The following is an 11,722-nucleotide window of genomic DNA, read 5'->3' as shown; positions in this document are numbered from 1 at the left end:
CTGTGTTCAGAGCTACCCCAGGTTCTCTGCCATATAAACTCTGTGAGGACAGAGATTTTAGTCTGGCTTATGTCCATCCTGATATTGCCCTAGATCCTAAAATACTGTCTGGAACAGAGTAGGTGTTCAATGACTACGTAAATGAACAGAAGAAATTAGGTACAAGAAACCAGCTGCTTAAACAGGCAGAGGGGAGTGGGGTAAAAAGCAGTTAGTTTAGAGTCATTAAATCCTGGTAGGTCATTCAGTATTGTGTAAGCTTTAGACTACATTTATAGTATAAGATTATATTTAATCTTTCTGAGTCTGCCTGCATACTTAAGAAACAGACAGTACCCTCAAGGCTGTTGTGAATATTAAATGAATGTGATATAAAAAACCATTAGTGTTTGGTAAACATTTGAATTGGAGAAAAGACAGTGAGATAAAGATAAAATAAAAATAAACTCCTGGATTGGCAGAGTGGCTCAAAGGTAATATGAGCACCTGCCTAGCAAGCATGAGGTCCAGTTCAAACCCCTGGCCACCAAAAAAAAAAAAAAAATAATAATAATAACTCCTTTCCAGGTTGATGTAGAAATTATATATATGATAAAAAAGGGGTCTATTAAATAATCATTGGGAAAAAAATGGATGGTTACATGGATGACCATGGAAATGGAGCCTCATCTAATAAGGGAAAACACAAAATTTGATGTCTGTTTTACACCATATACAAAGATGGATTCCACTGGAATGAAAGGCACAGATGTGAAAGAAAAATCATAAATCTAATAAATGTTACAAAATAGAAATTGAAACTCCATAACTGAAAAATAAAATTTCACAATTAAGGCATAAAAAATATACAATTTGAATATGTCAACACATATTGAAGAAATGGAAATGCTAATACAAGACTTTGCTTGATTTGCACATTCAAAAAACTCCCTACTTATAGAGGTTTTACTGGGAAATACTACCAAGATTTCAAGGAATGTATAATCCCTAATGTATATAAGCAGTTCCAGGTAGTAGAGAAAGCTTTCCAAATCTTCTCAACCCATTTATGAGGAAAATTATAGACCAAATTTTCTTGTGAACATAGACGTGAAAGTTCAAGATAGTAGATACTCTTGTGGGGTACACTGTGTCCTCTTCTAATTTGTAAATTGAAGCCCTGTATTTGGAAATAGGGCTTTAGAAGAGGAATTGGCAATGAGGCAATAGTGTGTGGCTCAGCGGTAGAGCCCTTACCTAGCATGTGCAAGGTCCTGGGTTCAATTCCAGCAGAGGAAAAAAAAATAAGAATAAGAAGGAGGAGGAGGAGGAGAAGAAGAAGAGGAAGAGGAAGAAGAAGAAGAAAAGAAAGAAAAAAAGAAAGAAAAGAAAAGGTAGCTAAGGTTAAATGAGGTCATATGGGTAGGTCCTAATCCAATCTGGCTGGTGTCCTTATGAGAAGAGGAAGTTTAGCTAGGCAAAAGAGAAACCAAGAATATGCACACAGCGGAAAGGCCATGTGAGGACACAGTGGCTATCTGTAAGCCACAGAGAGGCCTCAGAAGAAACCAACCTCATAGACACTTTGATCTTGGACTTCTACCTTCCAGAACGATGAGCAAATAAATGCCTGTCATTTAGGCCTCCCAGGCTGTGGTATATTGTGTGGCAGCCGTAGCAGATCAGCACAGCTACCGAATGCAACCAAAGCTATAGAGCAATACATCGAGAAATATGTTTTCTACATCTTCTGTAACTTGATGAAGACTCTGTGCCAAAAATTTACAGAAAATATACTTAATAAAGAAGTTTGGGACTTACTTTGTTAAGATTAGTAAGAAGAAGAATTCTTGCTGTCATTTTTCTACTATTTGGCATAGTACTGTACAACCGGCCCATGCAATTAAAAAAGAAGATGAAATAAGGAAACACAAAAACTCCTATTACTTGCAGATGATATAATCATCTACACAGAAAACTTTAGGAATTAAATGGACCAATGGTTAGAAATAATGAGAGAACTTGGTAGTGTTATCCAGTAGAAGACCAGGTCAGCAAGTAGTCCTGCTCAGCAGCTACTGCAACTTAGAAAATTTGAAAGGAAGTATGTTAGCATTCATAATATACTCCAAACTCTCAGGCATTCCAGAATTAAGCTAACACATATTGTGCAAAATCTTTATGGAGAAGTTTCAGAAACTATTCTTATACATAGACATGAATAAATGCACTTTTAGAGGGTGAGATTGCTTACTAGCAATGAGATATCAAATTGTTACACAATACAATGCATTCTCAATCAAAATTTCAACAGTATTTTCTCAAGAACTGGAAACTTTACTCTAAAATACACATGTATCATCCACAAACATATCATTTAACTTTGAAAGAGTAGAGTAGAATGGAAGGATTTTCCCTTACAGATATTGATAGGTTATGAAGCCATGATAGTCAAACAGCCTGTTACTGGCCCATGCGCAGGCAACTTAGTGAATGGGATATGCAAGGGATCTCAAAAGAAAACCTATGCATGTATGGGAACTTGCTTTAGGATTAAGGTGGTACCATAAAGCATAGAAGAAAAGTTATATTTAATAAATGATGTTGGGGAAAAACCAGTATGGAGAAAAGCAGTGCTGGGTTCCTGTCTTGCACCAGAGAAAAAGATGGGCTGTACATGGATTGGAAGCTTAAAAGAGGAGCTGAAACTATCAAGATAATTGACTAAAATATAAGAAGAAGTCAGGCCTTGGTGGCCCACTCCTGTAATCCTAGCTACTTGGGAGGCTGCGATCAGGAGGATTGAGGGTTGAGGGCAGCCTAGGCAAAATAGTTCTGGAGACCCCTATCTCTAAAATAACCATAGCAAAATGGACTGAAGGTGTGGCTTAAGTGACAGAGCACCTGCTTTGCAAGTGTGAAATCTTGAGTTCAAATCCCAGTTCTGATAAATAAATAAACAAACAAATGAAAATATCATTGATATCTTAGGGCTAGGAAGATTTGTTAAATATGACCTCTCAAAGTGTTAACCATAAGATTGAAAATTGGTAGATTTGATTACATCAATATTGAGATTTCTATAGAATAATAATTACAACATTAATAAATAATAGGCAATATTTACTCTGCACTTACTATGTAGCAGTACTATTTCAAGAGGTATTCATATGTTAACTCATTTAATTTTTTTTGGAGGCACAGAGGGGTTAAGTAACGTGCTCATGGTTACCTAGCTGGTAAGTGACGAGAGTCAGCATTTAAGCAGGCAGTCTGGCCCCGAATTCTGCATCCTTAATTCTGTGCTATATGAATCAGACAAAATTAATGGCAGATGGCAGACTTAGACAAGGTATTTGTGACATATAAAAGTGATCAGAAATGAGTATCTGGGTATATACAATTAAATCTCTGTAAGTCAACAAAGAATAGACAGGATTCCAATAGAAAAATGGGATACATATGTAGAAAAATGGTTAAATATATGAAGAAATGCTCAAACTCCTAGAAATCAAATAAATGTAAATCATAGGAGATGTTACTTTATGCCATTTGAATGGCAGGAAAAAAACACCTTTTAAAGGATACAGTAGTCTGCTAGGCCACAGAAGTCCACTCCATGTGTCATGTAGCTGAAATATTGTAGGAAGAGACCCCCCGCCTTGAGTTGTGTGTCTGGAGAACCTTGGGGTGAGAAGAAGGAAAAGAAGAAAGCCTTCAAAGCCAACTTTAGTAAAAATATTTAACTAGATGAAATTTATGTCTGTCAATCGCTGTTACTCATTTTTAGGCCTCTCGCTTCTTTCCACATCTGATATCAGGAGAATTGCCCTTGTTTCAATGGAGCTTAATGATCATTTTTTCAGTGGCCAAAGAATTTCCTTACAGTGAGGGGACAGTTATCCTTTGCACAATTGTTCCTCTGCCTCTGTCTACATTCTGTTTCAGATTACTGTCTCCTGTTGCCTCCTTTCCTGGTCTCTCACAGAACTTCCCCTCACATACCCTTCAGGCGCTTCACTTTCCAAATTTATTTGACTTCCCACGCCCTGGGTCCAAATTCTCTTTTATTCATTGTTGCTGACTTCTACAAGGAATTCGTTGGAAGCTTTTAACCAAACTAAGTCCTGCTCATGTATAACAGCTCATAGACCTTATCTGGTCCAGAGTTATTTATGATGTTTAGAGAAAAAAAAACCTGTTAATCCAAACTAGTCTTTGATTTGCAGTCAGGCAGCAGGACAAATCAAAAGGAAAATCCTGGCACAGGGAGAGCCTTAGACACAGCCCGGTTCTCCTTGGGAATCTTTGCACCAATTGAGTCTCCTACAATCTCCCCAATTTTCACAGTTGGTTTCATCCCTTCACTCTGGAACTTACAGATCCTTTAAGTAAGCGCCAGCATTTGTCTCTCCCTCCATTCCCCATCGTTTCCATGGCAACAGCAGTTGCTATGGAGAGATAGGGAGAGGTGTCAAAGCCTTTTGTAACTGTGGGTTATCTATAAATTGGGGATGGCCACTAAGAAAAGATTAGTAAATAAGCAAAAGGAATATGAGCAGAACAAATGTAAGCCAGGACCCAAGCTATTCTGGTTATCAATAGCTTTTCTTACCTAGCACCTGGGCATTGATGTGTTGCAGTGGGAACGGGCTGATGGAAGCATCTGGAAGTTAGGGTAGGTCTGAGAAGGTGAGGGCTCGGGTCCAAGGCCAGCTGGGGCAGCAGTGAACAGAGCCATTGGACTAGTGCTAATTAGCTCTGCCAGAACAAATTCACAGTCCACCTCATTGTGTATTTTCACCAAAGGCAGATAAGTGGACTTGGACTCCCAAGGATTGGTCATGGACAGGGGTCAACATGTGCACCTTGGAAGTGCTGAGGACAGGAACAGAGGCCCGACCTGTCTCTCTGGACTGGAGAATCTAAGACTGCATCTTCAAAGTACAGCTCTCTTCTGCCCTGGTTATCAGACCAAGACAACTGCAGTAGACATGTTTGAAGTTAAGCCTCAAGTATTGATTGTGAAGAAAGCTATTGTGACCTCAACAACTCAGTTTCTTATTTCTTTTCTGTTTCCTTCCTTTTTTTCTTTTCTTCTTTCTCTTCCTTTCCTCCCTCTCTTTTTCCCTTTGTCCCTTCCTCCCTTCCTGACGGGACTGGGGTTTGAACTCAGGGCTTCATGCTTGCAAAGCAGGCACTTGCGTAACAGATTTTCTACCACTTGAGACACATCTCCAGTCCTCTTTCTCTTTTGGCATGTAGCGCTAGTGATTCCCTTTCCTCAACTTTTGAGTGCTGGGATTGCAGGCATGTACCACCATGCCCAGCTTTTCTTTTCTCTACTGGAGATATTAGTCCTGCTCTTTTTTTTCTTATTTTTAGTGCTACTCTTTTCTTGTGTCTTTTATTAGACAAACACAGTTTTCTTCCTTCTGACTAGGCCACCCAAAGTGGCCTGGTTGAAAAGAGACCTCAGAAATGTTTCTCCACAGGCCTGTAGTTCATTTCCCTGGAAACTTCATTGTCGCTGACTTTCTCCCCTTCAAGGCAGGCTTTGTCACCTCCTTTTTTAATTCTTGCCATTGTCATCATCTTTTGTCTTCTCCTCCTTGAGGTGTACTGGACACAGAATGAACTAAGCACATGCAAATCATACAATTTGACATTTTGGTAAATGACATCATCATGAAACTGTAAAATCATTACCACAGTCAAGACTGAATGCACCACCTCTGGAAGTTTCCTCACCCTTCCACCACCTTCTCCCTAGGCAATCTCTGATCTGTCAAGACGATTCATTTACATTTTGTAGGACTTTATGGAAGTGGAATGTGGGTACACTGTGTTCTCTGTTTTGAATGCCTTCTTTCACTCAGCACAATCATTTTGAGATGCATCCAGGGTGTCACACGTGTCAGCGTTCGTTCTTCGTTATTGCTGAGTAGTCGTCTACCGTAAAATTATACCACAATTTACTTAACCATTTACTTGCTGACAGACTGAGTTGTTTTCAGTGTTGGGTTATCACACATAAAGCTGCCATGTAGTCTTTATACGAGTGTGGACATTCATTTCTCTTGGGTTTTAAACACCTAGGAGTAGATGATTCTGTTATGATATGTGTGTGTTTAGCTTTTTAAGAGACTGCCAAATCATTTCCTAATCACAGCTGTACCATTTTACATTGTGGTCAGCAATGCATGAGAATTCCAGCTGTTCTACATCCTTGCCAGCTTGGTACGGCCAGTCTTCGCAGTTTTGGTCATTGTAACAGCTTTGTTTTTTTCCTTTATTATTTTACAGACAGGGTCTTGCGCTTCTGCCCGGGGCTGATCTCAGACTGGAATCCTGCTACCTATGTCCCTGAGTAGCTTGGACTACAGGTGCATGCCACCACACCAGCCCCAGTGCAGCAGGTTTATAATGCTATCTCACTGTATTTTAGTTCGTGGTGACTTCATAACCAGTTATGTCAAACATGTTCTCAGGTGCTTATTTACCACTCATGTGTCTTCTTCGTGAAGTGTCGATTCAAGTCTTTCGCCCATTTCAAGAGAGGCTGCTTGTTTTCTTATTGGGTGTTGGGAGTTCTTCACCTATTCTGGATATAAGTTCTTTATCAGGTATGTGATTTACAAATACTTTCTCCTAGTTTGTTGTATCTTTTTTCATTGTCATAACAGTGTCTTTTGAACAGCAGAAGTTGCAAATTTTGATGAAATATAATTTATCAGATTTTTTAAAATGGTTGTTGGTATTATCTGTAAGACATCTTAACCTGATCCAAGAATTTTTTCTTATGTCTTCCTTTGGAAGTTTTATAGACTTAGGTTTTACATTTAGATCAATAATTCATTTTACATAATTTTTGTGCATAATACAAGTTTAAAAAGTTTTTTTTTTTCAGTACTGGGGTTTGAACTCAGGGCCTCACTTGCTAGGCAGGTGCTCTACCACTTGAGGCACTCCACCAGCCATTTTTCATGTTGGGTATTTTTGAGATAGGGTCTCTTGAACTATTTGCCCAGGCTGACTTTGAACCGTAATCCTCCTGATCTCTGCCTCCTGAGTAGCTAGGATTATAGGCATGAGCCACTGGTGCCTGGCACAATACAAGATTTTAATCATTAGCTGTAGTTCCTTTTTATATATGAATACGTAGTTGTTCTGTACTATTTATTGAAAGGCTATCTATCTGCTCTTTACAGAATTGCTTTAAGTCCTTTGTCAAAAATTAGTAGTCCCAATCTGTGTGGGTTTGTTTCTGGGCTCTGTTTTGTTGTTCTATTTGTATTTTGATGCTGACGCCACACTGTCTTCACTATGGTAGCTTTGTGAGAAACTTTGAAGCCTGGTACCAGTAGTCTTCCAACTTGAACTTTTTTTACTTGTTTCAGTTATTCTAAGTCCTTTATATTGTCATGTGGATTTGTGTCAATTTCTGTAACACAAAGACTGTTGGGAGTTTGGTAGATTTACACTGAGTTTATAGATTTATTTTTGGAGAAAGAACATCTAAACAATTTTTCAATCCATTTTCACCAGTTCACAATTTGAATCGGAGCATTCTTTACACAAAAGTTGGAATTTTCTGAGCTTGGCTTTTGGCTGGTAGGATTTTTCTAGGGAGCCGTGGCTCATTCTTTCTGAGTACAGATGCTCCTTGAATTACAATGGAGTTATGTCCTGATAAACCCATTACAAAATGAAAATATCAAATACACCTAACCTATCAAGCATCACATTTTAGCAACAGCACACTGTGGAGAATTGGTTGCTCATCTTGTGACTGCTTGGGTGCCTGCGACCTGTAGCTCACTGTCACTGCCTGCATCTCTGGAAAGGATTATGCTTCATATCACTAATCTGAAAAGGATCAAAATGTAAAATTCACCATACAGGCCAGGTACAGTGGCTTGTAACTTAATTCCAGCTATTCAAGAGGCAGAGATCAGGAGGGTTGCTGTTTATGGCTATCCCAGGAAAAAAGTTAGTGAGACGCCATTTCAATAACAACAAAAAAGCTGGACATGGTGGCCTATGCCTGTCATCCCAGCTACACAGGAGATCATGATCCAGACTGATGGGGCAAAAACTACAAGACCCTACCTGAAAAATAACCAAAGCAAAAAGAGTTTAAGGTGCAGCTAAAGTGGTAGAGTGTCTGCCTAGCAAGCTCGAGGTCCTGAGTTCAACCCTAGTATCACCAAAAAAGAAAAAAATTCACAATAGAGGACTGGGTGTTATACATCATGCCTGTATTTCCAGCTATGTGGGAGGCAGAGGTTGGAGGATCTCGGTCCAAGTCCAGCCCTGGACAAAAGCAAGGCTCAACCTGAAAAATAAACTCAAGCAAAAAGGCCTGGGGATAGAGCTTAAGTGTCAGAGTGCTTGTCTAACAAGTGCAAGGTCCAAGTTCAAATCCCAGTAACACCAAAAAAAAAAAAAATTCCTCCCGAATTTGAATCACTTTCATACCATCCTAAAATTAAAAAGAAAAAATCCTAAGTGGTGCCATCCTAAGTTGGAGGTCTTCTGAATAGAAAAAGTGTTTTTGGATAAAGAAGTTCTAAGCAAATACATAATTCCTAATTATAATGGAATTTTTATTTTTAAAATTAAAAACATGAACATTCAGGAATGTCAAGATGAACTTTAGATGGGGTGTAGATGCAGTGGGGACCATCAGGCCTGAGGCACTCAGAGGGCATTGGCAATGGAGTGCGCTCTGCTGAATCTCTCTTTAGGAATTGCGCTCAGCTAATCCAGGGGTTCAAAGTCACAGCCCCTCCCCAGGAGCAGTGCACCTCCAATGACTGGTGGGTAAGGCCTGGTCCCCTTGCCTTGAGACAGGATGACTCTGCAGGGCCATGCTGACTGCAGGGCTCTTGGTGGCATCAATAGTTCATGTCTTCCCCGCCCAGTCCTGCTGCCTCCCTGGGCTAGAGTGGTCCTGACAGTGCGCTCCAGGAAATTTGCCAGGCACAAATCTCCATCTCAGACAGTGTTTCCCAGGAATCAGCCCAAGACAGGTGGTTATGTCCTAATCAGCTTGCAAGTAATGCAAAGGCTTGAAGGAGTGGAGGTGGAGACCCCAAGGCCAGCCCTTGAGATGGAAAGAAAACAGAAAGCCGGTTTATCAGTGGCTGGTGACACTGTCTGCTTACGGTCAAAGTCACTTACCTCCCTCTGAGGTGATTTCCCTTTCATACATCACAGGAGTGAAAACACCCTGACCTAGCAGGCTTCGTACCTCCTGGACATGGCAGGGACACGGATGACACAATGGGGAGAGAGGAAAAGGATAGGCTGGCCTTATGGGACAGAGAGGCTTGTCCGTGGGAAACAGGGTGTTCAGAGCTGGAAGGGAGCCCTGTTCAAGGAGGTGGAGAGGACAAAAGTCCTCCCGTCCCGTGGGGATGGGAGTGTGAGCTGGGAAGTAGGTGGGAACAGTACCAAAACGGTTGCCAAATTAAACCTTGGGATTCTCAAACATTCTTACTCACTTACTGATGCTGATGAAACACAGAGTGATCAAATGCAGGTGGGTCGACAGGATCTAAATGAATTTCCTAGTTATTTTTGTTTGTCACAGACATTAGCCAACATTCAGTCTTTCACCTTGACATGAAGCCTGTCTTACTCTGTCCTCGAAATATGAGCCTCATGGAATCTTTCCACATTTTTTAAGTTAGAATGGTATCTTTAAAGATAACCTTGGGCTGGGCGCCAGTGACTCACATCTGTAATTCTAGCTACTCAGAAGGCAGAGATCAGGAGGTTCGTGGTTCGAAGCCAGCCTGGGAAATACTTTGAGACACCCTTTCTCGATAAACCTTTCACAAAAATAGGGCTGGTGGAGTGGCTCAAGGTGAAGGCCCTGAGTTCAAGCCCTAGTACAGCAAAAAAAAAAAAAAAAAGACAACCTTGGGGTTTCTCATGTGAGTGGGAGTCACTTTATGCACCAGACATACTTACATAGTTTATAAATACATTTATAAAATAATGACTGGTGATAAATTAATTGTATTTTAAAATTCTTTCACCTATGTTTCCTCTTTTGAACTTTATAGTAATCTTTGTGGGAAGCATTTCTCCTTGGCAGAAGAGAAAACAAGTTCAAAGAGGTAAAGTGGCTGGTACAATTCTCTCACTAAGACGATGAACTTGGATTTAAACTTGAATTTGCAGATACAAAAGCCAGTGCTAATTTCTTCCTCTCTTAATAGCACTAGCAGAATGTGCCTTTCGTGTACACGAATAAAAATGTCATAATGACACCCATTGTTTTGTACAATTAATATATGCTAATTGCAAAAGAAAAGTAGGATAAATTAAATTGGAGTAATATTTTAAAAAGGTAACTTTTCAGAGGACTCCCACTGCAAGTCTGTCCTCTGTATAAAACTGGAGGTTCATCTGTTATGCTGTGGACCACCTGCTTTCCCTGGGGGAACCCTCACTTCCAGACTTCCTACTAAGAAAATGGCAATGAAAAAACATCACCAAGATTTCCAGACTTGCCCAGCTGGTTCACTGTGGGATGGCCAGAGTCACAGGTTTTTCTAAAGAATGCCTGGAGGTGGCTTACCAGCAGAACCACTTTGTGTGATGGGAGGATGTGTTACCTAAGAGGGCCGGGAGGCGGAATCCGTGAGGTGAGGCCTGGACACACTCCAGCTGTCAGGTAGGCAGGTCCTGGAGGTTCTAGAAAGAATGGAGGACTTGGTATGAAACTAAATTCTTTCCAGGCCTATCACATTCATTGCTGTGAGATGAATTTTCTCTGTCTTTATTTAAAAAGTAGAAACGGGCTTGGAGAGGCTGAATTGTGAAAGGTCAGCACGGTTAAGTGATGGTCAGGATTTGAGCTCACATCTCTCTGATTACAAATCTTTTTTTTTTTTTTTTAATCACTGTGTTGTATTGGATGCAGAGCTGGGCAGGACAAAGATTTGTATTGCATATGTTTGGGCCCATATTTAACATATTTCTAGTGGAAAGATGAAGGCTGGGGGCAAAGGCTGAAGGTGGGGAGCAGAGTATACCATTGGATACCCCCTCCCCCAGAAGACAAAGGGCAGTTGTTGGCATCTCCTCCCTCCTTGGAAGGCAGAGAAGTGCTGTTCTGTGCTAACCTGAGTTTACTATTGGAAGGTGCCTTCCTCCCACCTGTCTGTTAGAGAACCCTAGTAAGCACAGCTTGGACCCTAAGAGGTGGCCCCCTACACGACTCTGCCAGGGAGGTTGTAGGGCTGAAGGCTGTTTTCCCAGGCCCTGTCGCTGTCCCCAACGTGGTCAGACTCCACACCACATCTGTGGATACACAAAATTGCTAGAAACTCTCTGGAGATTTCACATTCTGTTTCCTGGTCTCATTCATTAAGGCCTGCAGATTTGCTCTGTTCAGAGCTGGGATCTCACTAGAAACACTGCCTTCTCTGGCCAGAGGCTCCATCCTGCCTTTCTCCATCTGGCCATGCTTCCTTCCATCTGCAGTGGGGTGCTGTCCCTCCTCTGTCCTGGGGAACAACAGGAGATGAGGGACCTTGAATTACTGGACCTTTTTCCCAGTAATTGCTACCCACTATATGTGACTTCCTCCCAGATTACAGCCCCGACTTCCCCAAAGAATGCCAACAGCCTAGGAAATCAGATGGCATCACCCCCATATACCACAATCTGAAGAAAGTTTGGATTATATGAAGATCGTCTTTAGGGAAGCCCATCCAAGGACTTA

The sequence above is a fragment of the Castor canadensis genome, chromosome 4, assembly GCF_047511655.1.
Source record: "Castor canadensis chromosome 4, mCasCan1.hap1v2, whole genome shotgun sequence".
Classification (NCBI taxonomy): Eukaryota; Metazoa; Chordata; class Mammalia; order Rodentia; family Castoridae; genus Castor; species Castor canadensis.
Note: the sequence above shows the minus strand (reverse complement) of the source record.